Below are 18,785 nucleotides of genomic sequence, written 5' to 3'. Positions count from 1 at the left end.
TAAAATTGGCATCAGTTTCCTCAAGCCTTACATAATAATAAGCTTTACAACTCATCCAGTATTATAAACTTCAGAACTGAGAAACCTCTGACTTACCCATAATCTCATTAGTAACAGCAAAACTATAGCAAAACATAGGCAGGACTTTATACTGCTTGAAAGGAGCTTCAGTAAATTCTCTTCGAAGACCAAAATTGAGGGATACTTATTTGCAATGTTACAGATATAGTGGTGTCTAAAAATATAGTTCATCAATATCTCAAAAACCCCAGTAGTTTCTGGAAGAGAAAAATTACTGGGGTGGGGGTAGGAAATACATCACTTCAAGTAAATTGTTTTTTTGTTGTTGTTTTTTAAGAGAGAGAGTGTACAACCACCTGTGGTGGTGTTGGTGGGGGGCACCGGGGTGGGGGGAGCGGCAGAGGGAGATGGAAAGCAAGAATCTTAAGCAGGCTCTACGCCCAGCACAGAGCCCAAGGCAGGGAACAGGACTCAGGGCTCAACCTCACAACCCTGAGAACAGGACCTAAGCCCAAATCAAGAGGCAGTCACTTAACTGACTGAGCCACCCAGGCACCCGTCTTTTTCTTTACGTAGGCTCCACACACAGTGTGAAGGCCAACGCAGGTTTTGAACTCACGATCCTGACATCAAGACCTTAGCTGAAATCAAGAGTTGGATGCTTAACTGAGCCACCCAGGTGCCCTCAAGTAAACTGTTAAACGAACGTTGATCTAATTAAAAGATCAGTAAAACTAAGCTGCTGGAGAATCTATATAACAAGGAAAGATGATGGCCATGATGGATAATGGTTAACATTTACTGACCACATAGCTCATATGCCCAGCATGATGATAAGCCCTTAAAATGTAACCACTCACTCCTCATGAAAACCTTATGAAATACTTAATACTGTTTTGTTACTTTCACTTAAGTTTCTAGACAAATTTTAGTATAATTTTTTACCAAGACAGAAAAATATAGGATACTGGATTATGATGGGATTGCATTCTGTACAAATTAACATCATAAAAATAAAAGATCTTTACCATTTATCTCTCTCTTCCTACATTTCCTACCAAATACCCCTAGACATAGGCCTCAGTCAGCTTTCCTAAAACAAAGATCCAGTTGCCTTACTCTCTGGCCCAGAATGGTACTCCATCTCCTACCAAATAAAATACAAACTGCACAGTCTAGCAATCTCTGACCAAAGTGCTTTCTTTCTTTCTTTCTTTTTTTTTTTTAAATATTTTTATTTATTTATTTGACAGAGAGAGAGATCACAAGCAGGCAGAGAGGCAGGCAGAGAGAGAGAGAGGGGGAAGCAGGCTCCCTGCTGAGCAGAGAGCCCAATGCGGACTCGATCCCAGGACCCTGGGATCATGACCTGAGCCGAAGGTAGCGGCCCAACCCACTGAGCCACCCAGGCACCCCCCAAAGTGCTTTCTGCTTTCAATCCTGTTTCTCCAATCGGGCCCTAGACTACCCGTGTGCCCTGAACTTAAATAATACACTTTTATTTTTATTCTTTTACGCTTCTTGTACTTGTATGTTATTTGTTGTAGAAATCATGCAGTTTACTGTTCAAGAAAAGTATCTTTAAAGATTTTATTTTTATTTGAGAGAGAGAGAGCATGAGCAAGAGAGCACAAGCAGGAAGAGCAGCAGAAACAGAGGGAGAAGCAGGCTCCCCACTCAGTAGGGAGCCCGACACGGGGTTCAATCTAAGGACCCTGGGATCATGACCTGAGCCGAAAGTAGCTGCTTAACCCAGTGAGTCACCTAGGCCCCCCCAAAGAGAAGTATTTTTAAAGTATAAAAGGAAATTAAGGGACGCCTGGGTGGCTCAGTTGGTTAAGCAGCTGCCTTCGGCTCAGGTCATGATCCCAGCGTCCTGGGTCGAGTCCCACATCGGGCTCCTTGCCCCGCAGGGAGCCTGCCTCTCCCTCTGACTCTGCCTGCCACTCTGCCTGTGCTCTCTCTCTCTCTGACAAATAAATAAATAAAATCTTTAAAAAAAAAAAAAAAGGAAATTAAAATGTGATCAAGATCATACCACTTAGAACTATCAATTTACCGATAATTATTCAGACACATTTATATTTATAAATAAATATGCTTATTTATAAATAAAAGAGTGAACAGATATTTTAATGAAAACTGGATATCGTAATATGTCGTTTTTAAACAAAAAACACTATGTTATCATTTACTTGAACTCAACTTGAATTACACAGTGACTCTCATTCCCTTGCTCTCTGATCCCCCGCCCTCTCCCTCCTTTCACTCCGTCATACTGGCTTGAGAGAAACACAGACTTGCCTAATTTCAATTCTCCTCTCTGCCTCTGTACCAGCTGACCGGAAACACGCATGCACCGATGGTCCCACCCTTAAATCTGTGACCCTAAACCTGAAGCAAACTGTTTCTGCTACTTTCTCTCTCTCTCATTTTCTAGTATCCTCTCTGCTCAAATCTCTAATTTCACCTCCCCATCCTCATTCCCAGTTGACAATCCTCTTACTTCACTGAGAACAAGGGAAAACAATCGAAGATTCACCATCAGCTTCTACTCACCCACCAGCAGCCAAACCCGGCCTGTAATCAAGACAAATCCCCTCCATTCCTAGCTAAAGCCTGCCCCCTCTGGATTGTTCCAGCATCTCTCCCCCTCTACTGGATCACTTTCATCAGCATATAAACAAACTATTCTTTTCCCCTTTTATAAAAAAACTCTTTTCCCCATTTCTCCAATTGTCTTTCCATATCTTCTAAACTCACTTCAACTGCGCCCATGATTCCACCAAAACTGTTCATCAAGGTCGCCCATTCTCTGCATTCCTTTGACTCTGATTCACTTTCCTCACTTGGTGTCCAGGATGTAAGCTCTTGGCTTCCTCCTCCCTCACCAGCCCTGCGTCCTTAGTCCTTTGCAGGAGCGGCCTCTTAATGTTGCAAACCTCAGGCTTGGCTTTTGGTGTTGGTTTATTTACAATCACTCCTTTGGCAATGTCATTCAGTTATATAGCTTAAATCTCATCTCTGTGCCAGTAACTCTCAATTTTGCATCTCCATTCTAGTCCTATTTCCTGAACTCAGATTTGTACATATCTTTGAAGTCTATCAGGTATCTCAAAATTAAGTCTCTGCTCAAATGTCATCTCAGCAAACCCTGCCCACATCTGCAACCCCGAATCCTCCTTATACCTCTGTTTTCTTCCCAAGAAGGTATCACATATATTACATCACTTATTTATGTCTGTGTACCTCTGCTACAACATAAGGGAGGGGAAAAGCACTGGCAACTGTTTTGTTCAATGATGTATCCCAAGTGTCTACAATACACTCTGATATACAGAAAAGATTTAACATTCGTTTCTTAAATATGTGAATGCTGATCTTCAAGTAAATGCCAGACATTATGTTACTAGTTCTTAGACCTCTAAAGATGAAAAAAATATATTAAAAAAACATTTAGCCATATTTTGCTTATAATACATGAATCATTTTTTTTTTTTAAGGAGAGTGAGAGTGTATGCACAAGAGTGGGGGGGAGGGGCAGAGAGAGAGGGACAGAGAGAATCTCAAGCAGGGTCCATACCCAGCGCAGACCCTGATGCGGGGCTCAATCTCGTGACCTCAGCCAAATCCAAGAGTTGGACACTTAACAAACTGAGCCACTCAGGCGCCCCATGAGTCAATTTTAAGGCCAGTATCTACTGCCATCCTACTATGAAAGATATGGAAATGAACATATCAATACCCTCCCATTCCCCCCCCCCCTTTTTTTTTTGAGAGAGGAGAGAATGCACCTGTAGGGGATGGGGGTCAGCAGAGAGAGATGGAGAATCTTAAGCAGGCTCCATGCTTAGCTTGGAGCCCAATGCTGGGCTCAATCTCATGACTGTGAGATCATAACCTGAGCCAAAATTGAGAGTGGGGCCCTCCCAGGTGCCCCTCCCTGTCCCAAGTATTTTATAGTTACTTAAATATTAAAGGAATGCCAATGCTCACTACCAACTCTTTTATCAGTTTCTCCATTCTAGAGTTCTTTATACTGAATGATCCCTTGGTTTGCTTAGATTACCAAATAGGGCTGACATGAAAATGTTAGTCTGTGGCCCTCACTTGAAGAATACACTGGCTGGGTATAAAATTCTTTATTTTATTTATTTATTTGAGAGAGAAAGAGTGACAGAGAGCATGAGAGAGAAGAAGGTGAGAGGGAGAAGCAGACTCCCCGTGGAGCTGGGAGCCCGATGTGGGACTCAATCCCGGGACTTGGGGATCATGACCTGAGCTGAAGGCAGTCGCTCAACCAACTGAGCCACCCAGGTGCCCTGGGTATAAAATTCTTAGTTACTTTTTCTCAGAACTTTGAAGAGTTGTTCCACTCCCTTCAAACACTGAGTATTTCTGTGTAGATGTCCCTACAACTCTTTATCCTTAAATTTCACTAAACATCACTATGATTATGACTTGCTGGTTTTATCATTCTATCAATTTCCTGAAACAAGAAAGATTTGATCTTTATTTCAGGAAAATTCTGTGAAAGATTCCAGTCTTTATTTTAGGAAAATTTCTTCCACTATAAATATTTTTGTAGTTCATTGGTTGTTCCCTTGAGAACTCCCCTTATGTGTCTACCTCCTTTATCTGTCTCCTGTATCTAGCCTTCTTCTCCATAATCATTTTTGCACCTTTTCCTTCTTAACCATTTCATTTTTGTGATTTCCTAAAGCTGGATCCTCTGCCCATGCTTATTTACTGAGGCATATTTATTCTTATATTTGCTTCTATGGTGGCTTTTATTTTGATTCTATTTTTATTTTTCTCCTCAGCTTCTTTTTGAATTTTGTTAGTTTATTTTCTAGATGCCTCTACTGTCTTATAATATATTCTTTGAACTTCTGCATCTCCTCTTTGGCTTTTAAGAAAGATCACGTTGGAAATGTTCTATATCTCTATCTCCACTAGCTACATGTGGTTATTCAGCCCTTGAAATGTGGTTGGTGCAACTTAGACAATAGACACCTAATTTTATTTTTCATTTAATTAAACTTAAATTTAATGAGCCACATGGCTAATGACTATCATAAGGGAACACAGAGGTGCAGACAGTTGTTAGGATATACTTATTCTGTTTCTTTCAGAGATTCTTCTTGCAATTAATATATTGTATTAATAAATAAAATTATTTCAGAAACCTGAAGATTCTTTAGATTCAAAGAACTCATCATTATTGAAAACACAGTGCAAGAAAAGACCTATACCTAGCTAAGCACAAATGTATGGTATTTCAGACCAGGAGGGATAAAAAGATCTTTAAAGCTTTCAGAATAAAAAGAAACACTTAGGAATGAGAGTCAAGATGACATCAAGCTCCTAAACCGTAACACTAGATGCTAGGTGACATTGAAACACAGCAACACAAGTTCTCAAGGAAAATTCTCTTTAATCTAGAATTCTGTACTTAACCAAATTATCAATCCCATTTACGGGTAGAATAAAAATATTTTAGTACACAATCTATACTCCTTAGGAAGTTATTTCAATATGTGGTCCAGTACAATAAGGGAGTAAATCAAGAAAGAAGATGGCAAGGGAATCCATAAAACAGTGGATTAATCTGGGGAAATAAGAGACGGAAAATTTCAGAAAAATGTCTGTATTACATTAAACCTAGAAAGCAACTACTTCAGAATGGAGCAGAACAAGAAGCTAGCCACCTAATAGATCTTAAAACAGGTTAATTTTGAAAGAAAAATAAAGATGATTTTATATCCTAAATAATTTATTTCAAGGGACAGTCTGAATACACAAATCTTTATTCTAAAGTTTTAACAAGTGTGAATGTTAGGATTAACATCATGGAGGGAAATCAGGCCTTTTCAGAAGACCCCGACAGTCAGTCTTGCTATTGAAGAAAGAATTTGGTTCTCTGAACCAAGAACCTGTTCTAACTTACTCTGATAAGCCCAATCATCTTACCACTACTTAATCATTTCAATCTTTAAACCTCTAAACCCAAAATCCAATCAAAAGAAAAAAAAAACTACAGAGTAAAAACTTGGTATTATTTAATGTCTTAAGGTTTCCTGTGTGAGCAGGTAAAAATACCGAAGGACACCTGAATGGCTTAGTCAGTTAAGCATTGGCCTTCGGCTCAGGTCACGATCCCAGGGTCCTGGAATCAAGTCCCGTATTGGGCTCCCTGCTCGTTGTGGAGCCTGCTTCTCCCTCTGCCTGCTGCTCCCCCTGCTTGGGCTCGTTCTCTCTCTCTCACAAGTAAATAAAATCTAGGGGGAAAAAAAAATAACCACAGATGGGCAGCACCCCTTAAAAGGATACCTGAGCTCATGAGCAACTGTTATGTCCTAGACACTGTAGTCAGTGGTATCCCTCTATTTTATCATGATATCAATGACAATAGCTCCATGACTTAGGTGTTTTATCTCCACTTTACAGATTTGAAACCTGAGCACTTAAGACTAAGTAACCTGCAGGAAGCATTCTGCTGAGTAAGCAGATGTTCTAGCAGATAAATATACTTACAAGTTCACTTTTGGGCCTTCCTTTCTTAGCTTCCTCCTTAGGAACCCTCTTTTTGTGGTTAAAATTCCATCTTATTTTCATTATATAGCGTATAAAAGATTTCAGAGGATTAGTTATAATCTATCTCCTTTACCTCTTGAAGCTTTCCTGGAGACATTCAAAGATTTAATGAAATTAGTGTATTCTATAGAAGGGGAATTAAAGGATCAGAGCCATTCAAGTGTCTGATCTCAGTTACAGTGAGCTCTAGCATGATGTCAGAGACAGAACTTGTGAAAAATATTTGCCAAACTGGTCTAAAACACAGCTAACCAAATCTAGTTAGCCAAGAATGGATTTCTTAATACTATAAATTCAGGGGGAAAAGAAAGGAACGACTATCACACTCTCACCCTGTGCGGGCCTTTAGCAAAGGATTTCCTGATCAAACAACAGGAAGGTCTTAAGTGAAGCCAGTCCAGAGTTAGCGATGCCACTAACAGAGAGACTCCGTGTGAACAATAATGACTAGCCATTACGGACAGGCAGGCTCTGCCCTGGGTGCCTGCTGCATAGGATCTCTAATTCTCCCAACCAGTCCACAGGCCAGGTAGAAGGACTGCCATCTTACAAATAAAAAAACAAAGGCCAAAGAGAAATCAGTAAATTTGCTCGGAATCATACAGCTAATGACCAGCTGGGCTGGCATCCAAATGGAAAGCTGGCTCACTCTAACACTGTTGCCATACACTGAAGAATTTCTTGAAGCATGTTCTTTCTTTCCCTCTCTCATTTCTCTCTCCCCTGCCCAGCCCCCATTACCCCACAAAGTAATCACAGATCTGTTCAAAGGGCAAGCTGTTGGACAATTTTGTCTAGGTCACAAGCAGATGAACAGTAAATATGAGTCACAAGGCTCATCTGAAGCTCCAACTGCTTCTAAGGCCTTCAAGATAGACTTTTTACCCAATCTTATTTTTGGTGGGGAGAGGGGAGGACAACAATACATGTGCCTTACTTGACTGCTTCACCCTTGGTACAAATCCAACTGACATCCACACTGAACATTAAACCGATAATTCAGAGTGCCCACAAGAAAGACAATAATTTTAGACGGATTAACAGAAATCTTTTTGAATTTCATCAGAACAGGCTTAAAGCTTATTCAATATGTCTTCCTTAAATAAGACTTTTCTCACATTTCAGAAACATTCCCATGAGGATATATATTTTTTAAACTCTAAAATTGTATACTGTTGTTTACTAAACGTTAAGAAACAAAACTGACAGTAAATAAAAATAACGGTAAGATACAGAAACATCCAACAATCTGCCCACAGAACAAAGGAATAAAACAAATATTTTACCATGTCTCCTACACTAACAGCTCTGAGAATCAGTAAATAAACCATTAGATTGTATTAACCCTCAGAGTTTATGCATTAAACATAGAAGTTTGGATTTATTTCCTCAATCATTCCCAGAAGGACTTTTGTGGGAGGAGGTGCAGAGGGAGAGGGAGAATGAGAATCTTAAGCCCCAGCACAGGGCTCAATCTTACAACCATGAGGTCAGGACCTGAGCCAAAATCAAGTTGGACACTTCACGGACTGAACCACCCAGGTGCTCCCTTCCCCCAGAACCTTTTTTTTTTTTTTTTTTTTTAGATTTTATTTATTTATTTGACAGACAGAGATCACAAGTAGGCAGAGAGGCAAGCAGAGAGAGAGGAAGGGAAGCAGGCTCCCCGCCGAGCAGAGAGGACGATGCGGGGCTCGATCCCAGGACCCTGGGATCATGACCTGAGCCGAAGGCAGAGGCTTTAACCCACTGAGCCACCCAGGCGCTCCCCTCCCCCAGAACCATTTTTATTAGCTATCCACTATGACCAAAAGTTGTGCTTAACTAGGAGCTAACATCAGACCATCTGGTCAGAACACCTCAGCTGGAAGGCCAGGGGCACCACGTGGACGGACGCAGGCAGTCCACGTGGTGGACGTGATCTGCGGCGTGTCCTTGTGGACGGATCTGCGGCGTGTCCAAACGTGCTCCTCCTCTGGTAATGGTTTCGCCATTTGCCCAGCCCCACGAGCCAGAAACCAGGAAGGGAGCTTTGAACTCTCCCTCTCCCTCAAGCCTAAATTTAATCCAAATTCTACTTCCTAAACATGTCGTGAAGCAGTTTCTGCCAAACTCTACTGATTGAGCTATTTCAAACTACCATCAGTTTCTTACCTGAACTACAAAAACCTCCCACAGTGCCCTTTTTGTTTCTGATTTTACTCTTACCTTGTCTGCTCTCAACAATGCCCTGAGGATGATCTTTCCAAACCAACAGCCTAACCATGTTATTATTAATCTGCTTACAACCCTTTAACAGCTTCCCACATTGACAAGGTAAAATGGGCCTCTTAGTGCCTTCAAGGGCCTTTATGATTTGGGCCCTGCCTGTTTTGTCTATCTTATTTCTCACCATTTCCTCCATTTTCTTCGCCAAAGATATTATTTGCACGCCAACAAGTAAGTCTCTGACCACTCCAAGATCTTTCACATCTCCTTGCCTTTCCCTTTAAACAGGCCGTCCTCCCTCCCGCCTTACCCACCCACTCGTCTTTCAAATGAATTCACCTCCAATGATTGTTTTAAAGATGTGACCATGATATTGTTTCATTAAAAAAAAAAAATCATTGTCCTTCAGATATATATACTAAACTACCTATGAATGAAATGATGAATGGAATCTGCTCCAAAATAATTATGAGCGGGAAGGAAATGGTTAGGAGCAGAGATGAAATACAGAGATTCAGGTCTTCAACCAAGCATCCACAGAACTCTGGTTTGTAATGCTTTCACAGCACGTAGCACACAGAAGTATACCAAAAATCCACACACAACCCCATTTCCGCCCTTAACGCTTCCAAAATACTTCGTATTTTCAGTTTTGTATCTTTTCACAATCCACTGTAATGATCTGTTTCTGTTTGTCTTCCCTCTAGGATTGTGTGCTGGACTCTAAAAAGCCAGAGACTCGCACTGTTTATCTCTAACAGCTACCAAGGTTCCTAGCTTATTGTGGCTGGTCAAGAAATGTTTCTGAATGAATGAAGCTGCAAGGAAAGTAAATATGGGCAAAAGTAAAAATAACAGTTTCTGTATGATTTCTTTTTCTCATTTAAACATAAATTTGAAAAAAATCTATTCTTTAGATAGAAAAACAATAGAATAGGATTTGGAGGCCGTCTTGGTGGCTTCTGCTATGAGTTAAGAAAGAAAATGTTTAAGTCCCTTAAATTATTTCCTAACACTGCTGAAACTGAGTATTCAATAATACTGTAAATTTTTAAATTTTTTAAAATAATATAAATTTTAAGAACCACTGAATTCTAGTTGCCTCCTCCACCCACCTATAAGCAGTATTTAAGCCAAACTCTACTGCTTTGTAGTAGAAGCTTTATATTCGATGTATATAAATACACACACACACACACACACACACACACACACGAAAAAGGCAATATGAGAGTAGAGGGCAGACACCGGAATAAAACCACTTGATTCCACATCCTCAATCTAATGCCAGCTGGATGTATAACTTTGCTCAAGTTACTTAAACTGATCCTCTTTCCTAGGAAGTTAAGAAGAGTGATAACACCAACATTTATAAGGTTGTGTAAAGAAAATAATATACACTAAGTTCTGGCACACAAATACTATTTATTGAAGGTTTACTCCTACCTATTTTTATTGTTACCAACTTGTTACAAATCTACAATCTTTCCTGGGATAAAACAGCTTATGTCAAAAAATTTTTTCTTAATTGTCCATTTTGACTTGGTAACAATCAAACCACAAATATAGTCATAAATATTTTCCCCTTGAAAAGTGACCTTTATTAACAATAAACCTGCAAACTGACTCAAGGGTCATTTAAAAAATAGGTCTGTTGAACATGTTCCACACATTAGCACCTGAGCTCTTCTTGAAATACTAACTCAAATGGACTTAAATTATATAAATGCCACCAAACCAAAAGAGCTTAAGAAGCATTAGTTAAGAACTAACCAATCTAATGATTTATTATCATTCAGCTTTTATACAAGCAGTTACAAACTGTAGAAAACAGTATTTCGAAATCAACTTTATCTTAGTGAAAACGTCTTTAGCCTTAGTGTATAAAACCAACTAAATGGAGAGAAGACAGCTGTATTATTACTCCACACTCACCGTCATAACTTTTATTAGGCTTATGGTCGGAACAAAGTAAAAATTTCCAATTTTATAATCCACATGTTAAAAATTATGACATACTTTAACCAAATTAGTTTAAAGGGTTCTAAGTATTAATTATTTGCTATAATTATTCTTAATTTATCTATTTTAACTGCTTAAAATAACCGAGAGCACATATTTTATTAAAATGTATAGAAATGAAATGAAGCCATCATATAGGTTGACATTAGAAAAGAGGCTCTATGGCTAAATGTTCAATTTTTGACTGGAAGGACTGCATGCTGTAGAAGTGTATTAGTCGTTTCCCCTGATGTTACTGTAAGACAGGCAAGCATGCCCAAAGCACCAGTGTTTTCCATAAGAACATACAATGTCGCCATCACTTATTGTGTTACACCTTTTAAAATGGAATTATGCATTTTTGCCTGGACTTAAAAATTTAAACTTTAACATTGAGGGTATACTAAATTTTGCAAATTCACAAGGCACTCCTGACAGCACGGAACTAGTATAAGCATAGTATAAGGAACTAGTATAAGGAACAGAGTTAAAAGTCCAAAAAATAAACCCCTCACATTTACAGTCAATTATTTTCAACAAGAGTGCCAAGGACATTCAATGGGGAAAGAATTGTTTTTTCAACAAATGGTGCTGGGACAACTGAATATCCACATGCCAAAGAATGAAGTTAGCTCCTTATCTACCTCACATCATACACAAAAATAAACCCAAAATGGATCAAAGGCCTAAATACAAGAACCAAAGCTATAAAGCTCTTAAAAGGAAACACAGGTGTAAATCTTCATAACCTTGGAAGAGGAAGCAGTTTCTTAAATAGGAGACCAAAAGCACAGCAACAGAAAAATGTATAAATTGGACTTTATCATTATTTAAAGCTTTTGTACATCAAAGGACACTATCAAGGAAGTGGAGACTACGAACAGAATGGGACAACATACCTGTAAATCATTTATCTTGTAAGGAACTTGTAACTAGAATATACAAAAAATTCTTTCAACTCAATAATAAAAAGGCAAGTAACTCAATTTAAAAATGAGCAAGGCATCTGAAAAGACATTTCTTCAAAGAATATATCCAAATGGCCAATAAGCACATGAAAAACTGCTTGACATCATTAATCATCACAGAAATGCAAATCAAAACCACAACAGGATATTGCTTCCCATCCACCAGGATGGCTAGGATTAAAAACAAAACAAAACAAAACAAAACAAAACAAAACAAAACAGTATTCACAAGTGCTACAAAGGGTGTGGAGACACTGGAACCCCCGTACACTGCTGGTGGGAATGTAAAATGGTGTAGCCCCTTTGGAAAACACGCTGGCACTTCCTTAAAAGAGTAAACATAAGAGTTACCATATGACCCAGCAATTCCACATATGAAATGTATGTCCACAAAAACTTGAATACAAATGTTAAAATCATAGCTACAACAGCCAAAAAGTAGAAACAACTTACAAATGGACTAAAACATATACCCCGTACACCGAGAAAGATAGGAATAATCTTCAGTAATAAAAAGGAATGAAGCACTGACACCTGCTGCAACACGGATGAATGCTGAGAACATTCTGCTAAGTGAAAAGAGCCAGTCATAAAGATCATGTATTACAGGATTCTGTTTATAGGAAATACCCCCAACAGGCAAATCTATCCAGGCAGAAAGCAGATTAGGGGTTGCTTAGATATGGAAGGGGCAGAGAGGGTTGATGGGAGTGATAGCTAAAGGGTATGAAGTTTCTCCTTGGGGTAACTACAAGTTACTAAAGTCTGATGATGGCTGCACAAGTGAGTGAACACACTAAAAACCACCGAATTGCACACTTCCAATGGGCAAACAGTCTGGCACGTGTTACACGCTGTTACATGTGTCAAAACTGTTACCAAAAAAAGTTTACTTCAACACTTAAGTTGAATCTAGGATTAGAAAGAATACCTAACTCCTGTTCCTCTTCTAACTGTTCTAATTAAAAGACATGGGACATGTCAACAAGATCGAAAGAGTGACTTCTCATCGCTCATGGTAATACCAGAGGCACCCAGAGAATACTTGGCTGCACGCAGCTGTCGTAAGACAGCGCCTGACTCATCATCACCAGATCTTCTCCAGCTTTCCCTATTGTACAAATTGATGTTGGACAAAATAGCATCTTGACTACACAGCTGCAAAGTGAAACTCCAGGAGGCTGGAGACCACTGCAAAGAAATCAGGGATGTCTGGCAGCTGTCTCAGATTAAAAGAGAACTAAAAAACAACTTGGTTAACACATGGATGACTCAAACATTCCACCTCAGAGACCCAGAAAGCTCTCTAAGTGCTCTAAAGCGGTACCACTGTATCTAGCCTAACCAGAACCAAGTGAGAACCAACAGCTTTTGATAGGGAAGAAATGAATTATTAATACCTTCAGTGTGTCACAATGCCTACAAACTTGCAGCTATAGCCTTCGTATATTCAACTAATATTTATTTCACACTAACAGGCATAAGGTTTGATGAAGAAGATTTATCAATAACTAAGAGGCAGTGGGTACTTCCTATTTTCAAGACAAAGACCATCAAATTCAGAAGCAATCTTAATGTCTAGACTACAGAGATGACATAAGGAGGTCATCCTGGCCTCAAAGGCAGTTCTAGTGTGACAAAGAACATTTGTGTCTATATACACCATCAGGACACTGTAAAGAATGAGGATTGCTACTTCCTCATCATTTTAGTTTTTTAAAAATATTTTTATTTATATGACAGAAAGAGACACAGCGAGAGAGGGAGCACAAACAGGGGAGTGGGAAAGGGAAAAGCAGGCTTCCCGCTGAGCAGGGAGCCCGATGCAGAGCTTGATCCCAGGACCCTGGGATCATGACCTGAGCCGAAAGCAGATGCTTAACGACTGAGCCACCCATGTACCCCTTTGTCATCATTTTAAATGAGACCTTCAGAGGGAAGAAATCTGCCAGGGTAGACACTAAAGACTTTATTAAAAGCCGTTTATTAGGCTCTTAGATCTAATGACTTACTGAAATTTTTGAAGAGTATTTAGATGTCTGTTCATGTTCTCTGACCAGTGAGGTAAATAAGTATCATAGGAATTCAGAGATACTACTACTATCTCTCATCATTTTATGAAATGCACTGAAGTTGACTGCTAGTAACAGCATCTCTGCGTTCTCTATCATGGAGAAAATCAGACCATAGTTCCCCTATATGCTTACCACAAAGCCTTTTTCAATCCTAAACTTCTGAAATCAATTTTGGTTTTAAGCTGAAATGCAGTACTGGGAGGCAGAAACAGGAGAAATGTTAATTCCAAAGCATTCAACTGGTTTGTTCCAAAGCCAGTAGTAAATTAAAATTTTTAACATGACAATACTTTGAAAGGAAAAGGGATGGTGGTATGGAATGGAGGAAAAATGAATGAAGTTATCTGCAAAAGAACAACAGATACTACCAAAAGGCACCATCACCCCCTCCAAAGTCCCCATCCCTAAACCCAACTTAAAAGCAATCAGGGGCACCTGGATGGCGCAGCTGGCTAAGCATCCGACTTTGGTTTCAGCTCAGGTCATTATTTCAAGGTCATTAGATCAAGCCCTGTGTCGAGCTCCCGGCCTGGCATGGAGTCTGCTTGGGATTCTCTCTCCGTCTGCCTCAGCCCCTCCACTCATGCTGTCTCTCTCTCTCTCTCCCAAAAATAAATAAATAGTGCTTTAAAAAAATTTTTTTAAATAAAAGTAATCAAACCTTTTCATTATAGTAATATAGAGGGATTAGGTTATGCATGCACACGTGTGTGTGTGTGTGTGTGTGTGTATGTGTGTGGTGTGTGTTCTGTATTCTTTAAGCTTGGATGTGACATTCTATTTTAAAAAGAAAGGAATAGGGGCACCTGGGTGGGTCAGTCAGTCGGTTAAGCGGCCAACTCTTGATTCTGGCTCAGGTCATGATCTCAGGGTCCTGGGACTGAGCCCCATATCAGGCTCTGTGCTCAGCAGGGAGTCTGCTTAAGAATTCTCTCTCCCTCTGCCCGCCCCCCACCACTCACATACTCTCTTTATCTCTGAAGTAAATAAATCAATCTTTAAAAAAAAAGAAAAGAAAAACTATCACTGTATTGTTAACTTATATACATACATAAAATATATAAAAATACATAACAATAACAGTTTGTATCCACCCTTATTTGCTTTTTAAGGAACATTAAAATCTATATAAAATAGCAGAAACCCAGGGACCAAAAGAAAGAGGACTGTAAGATTTTTTTTTTTTTAAAGAGGGAGTTTTCCTTTTTTCTTTTTCATTTATTTATTTATTTATTTGTTTGTTTATTTATTTATTTATTTGACAGAGAGAAATGACAAGCAGGCAGAGAGGCAGGCAGAGAGAGGAGGAAGCAGGCTCCTTGCTGAGCAGAAAGCCCGATGTGGGGCTCGATCCCAGGACCCTGAGATCATGACCCGAGCCGAAGGCAGCGGCTTAACCCACTGAGCCGAGCCACCCAGGCGCCCCGGACTGTAAGATTTTTAATGAAAATTCTGTAAGTCTGGACTCTGCAATACGGTGTATTCTAGTATACTGGGGTCTCTGGGTGGCTCAGCTGGTTAAGCATCCGCCTTTAGCTCAGTCGTGATCTCAGGGTCCTGGAATGAGCCCTGTGTCCAGCTCCCTGCTCAGTGGAGAGTCTGCTTCTCCCTCTGCCCCTCCCCCTACTCATGTGCTCTCTCAATAAATAAAATCTTAATAAAGAAAAAAAGAATCTAGTATACTATGTCAACCCTTACTAAATCAACTTTTGGGAGGTTTTTTTAATGACATTCCTGGAGGGCTGAACTTCCTGAAAGAGTAATGAAGGCAAGAGGTAGTATGAAGCTACAGGTCAAACCAATGTTATACATTTTACTCCTTAGCAAACAAGTTTCAATGAAAAGGGAAGTCAAGGAGAACCAAGAGTGCTGTCTCCTAAATATTTCACCAGATCCTTTTAGCCCTTTGCCCTCATAAAGTACGATGAATCCAACTCCTTACTTTCTTCAGCCTTGCCTCTGGGCTGCCTGGTCTTACAACAGAAAATCTGGTAGTGGTATTTCAAAATGGTGTTTTCACACTGAATGGCACATCTGACATACAAACTAAAGACTCCCAATCTCAGCCAGCCCCTCGATGCAGCTAAATAATCTATCCTGTAAGTTCTTAAACTTCCTGCCCTGGTCCCTCCCTTTAAGACTAAGGCTTTTCAACTTGTCACCTCTATTCTTCAGCCTTCCACCCAATCTCTGTACATCACATATTGGCAGATGAATTTGCCGCACAAAGAAAATAGCTCTCAACATTTTAATTTATTTAGTTAAATTATTTTAAAAAATTTATTTACTTGTCAGAGAGAGCGAGCAGGGAGAGTGGTAGGCAGAGGGAGAAGCAGGCTCACCGTTGAGCAAGGAGCCCAATGCAGGACTCAATCCCAGGACCCTGGGATCATGACCTGAGTGGAAGGCAGATGTCCAACTGACTGTGCCACCCACGCATCCCTTTATTTACCTTTTTAACAGATTTTATTTTTAAGTAATCTCTACACCCATTGTGGGGCTCAAACTCACAACCCTGAGATTAAGAGCTACATGATTTAAAAAAAAAAAATTTTTTTTACATGCTTTACCAACTGAGCCAGCCAGGTACCTGTTCCCAATATTCTAAAGCTCCTTTTACTGCCTCTGTCTCAGAGAAGGTAGTCCCTCTTCTTCTCTAGACCTCACCCAGCAGCCTTCCACGGCTACCCTGGACCTCATTATTCCCTCCTCCTTCTCTGGAATTGCTCCATCTGGTAACCCCTGGTAACCCTTCCCTTATCTTTAGTCTCTCTATCCAATGGTTTGTATCCTGCACATATAAGACAATACATATACTCAACACACTTTCACTATCCAACCAAACATCAAAAGCTATACTCTTGCTTCTTCTGTCCCTTCCCGACCAAAATGGCCATTTATACAAATCGCTTCACCTACTTCACTTCCACCAACTTCTCAATCCATTACCGTTCAGCTCTTCTATTTCCTCTCCATTGCCCCATGCTGTATTGAAACTATTTTAATTAAGATACAAATGACCTCCTAATTGCTCAAAGAAACAGGTCCACTATCTCCTTTCAGTGATGACATTCTAGAAATTCTTTTCATCTTTAACAGTATTAAAAAGGTCTAAAGATTTTCTCCTCCACTTCCCCAAACCTTCTGATTTTCATGCGCTCCTCTCCATATACTTACTGAATATCTAAAGGACCCATACTTGTTATTTTGCAAGCACTCTCTGAGGAACCACCACCCATTTCCATACGGGATACCCTCTGTATTTTGTTGTCCCAAATTTCTTCCTCTAGCCACAAACCCTCTCAAAAGCAGCAAATTCCAGGGGCACCTGGGTAGCTCAGTGGGTTAAAGCCTCTGCCTTCAGCTCAAGTCATGGTCTCAGGGTCCTGGGATAGAGCCCCGAATCGGGCTCCCTGCTAAGCGGGGAGCCTATTTCCCCCTCTCTCTCCACCTGCCTCTCTGCCTACTTGAGATCTCTCTCTCTCAAATAAAAAAATAAAATCTTAAAAAAAAAAAAAAAAAAAAAAAAAGGCAGCAAATCCTATTAGCAACTGCTTAGAAAAAACATCCATTAGATTGACCCCAGCGAGCAACTCTAACTTCTAACAGGTCCTAAATCATGTTCTCTCCACCTCTCGGGTAACAGCATGCCCAGGCACCCAATTTCCCAAGGCAGAAATCTTAGGCTCCTCCATGAATTTTTTTCTCCCTCAGCTCCCCACCCCTATTATATCTGTCACCAAATCCCATTCATTTTACTTCCTGAACTCTTGAATCCAGTTCCCCCTTTCATCCCCATTCCTATGAAGGCACTTAGGATCTTCTTTATCTCATAAATGAACCATTTCAACTGACCTCCACCACCAGTCTCTCCCTCATCTATTCTTATTCTGTATCACTATCAAAATTATCTTGCTAAAATAAACTCAAACTTCAAATGGCTATCATATTTTTCCCTGTGAGATTGGCAGAAACTAAAAAGGAAAATAATACCGTGTTGGTCAGTTGTGTAGGGAAATGGATCTTCTCATAAACCTGGTGGGGGAATTATTATTGGGCAGAATATTGAGGCAATATCACCAGACTTATAAATGTGTATATCCTCTGATCTAGCAATTCTGTTTCAAGAAATTTGTTCTAATGAATTCACCAAGAAGTACCCAAAGATATACAAGTACCTCCTAAAGTTCCCATCATTCCCAGCAACAGCCAGGACTTTTTTTTTTTTTTTTTCTTTTTAAACATTCTATACAATTTGCCTCGAATGTCTCCCAACTCGTGCCCTTCTTCACCTGGTAAAAACTAGAACTCGTCCTTGAGCTCAGGTCAGCAACTCCACCTGGTCTCCACAGCAACTTGGTCATGTCTCTGCATCACAGGGCAATCTCTCTTTCTCTCCTGCAATAGGCTGTGAGCTCTCTAGCAACAGTGGTTTTATATATTTTTTTTATTTATCACCTATCCATATCTGCACTACTTACAACAATGTCTAACACAGAGTAGGGAAACCAAACACATGTGTTCAATGAAGGCGTTTTCTTCCTCTTCACACAAAGAATTCTCAATTTCCAAAATCGGGAGCTTTTAAAAAGTATTTCTTAAAATGCTGGTGGACTCCAATATATGTTATGTGAAATTCCTCTATTGTAACAGGTATTCAAGCAAAGCAAACAGTCTTGTGAATTTATATAAGCAAATAGTCTGTGAGTCTTTGTTTGACGTTTAGTTCCTAAAGGCACAAGAATCCCCATACTGGGTCAGAACTGTGGTCTATCCAATTGAGGATTTTATCTTTGAAAGTGGTACCAAGAAACAGGTTGTATAAAGATACAGCTATCCTTCCAGACGTTAAGTTAGAAATGTTCAAGTGTATTCCAAAACACCTTACTTTCTTCAATAACCTACTATGAGTCCA

General features: G+C 39.8%; 1 protein-coding gene across 7 annotated transcripts in view; it reads right to left on the bottom strand.

Moving 5' to 3' along the window:
- The window catches only part of ZFX (zinc finger protein X-linked), a 56,631-nt gene that overhangs the window by 9,678 nt on the left and 28,168 nt on the right, over window positions 1-18,785 (bottom strand). The gene's annotated exons all lie outside the window — the stretch shown is intronic.

This window comes from Mustela lutreola, chromosome X (genome assembly GCF_030435805.1).
Source record: "Mustela lutreola isolate mMusLut2 chromosome X, mMusLut2.pri, whole genome shotgun sequence".
In the NCBI taxonomy this organism is placed as follows: domain Eukaryota; kingdom Metazoa; phylum Chordata; class Mammalia; order Carnivora; family Mustelidae; genus Mustela; species Mustela lutreola.
The sequence above is the reverse complement of the archived record's forward strand: the minus strand, read 5'-3'. Positions and strand labels throughout refer to the sequence as shown.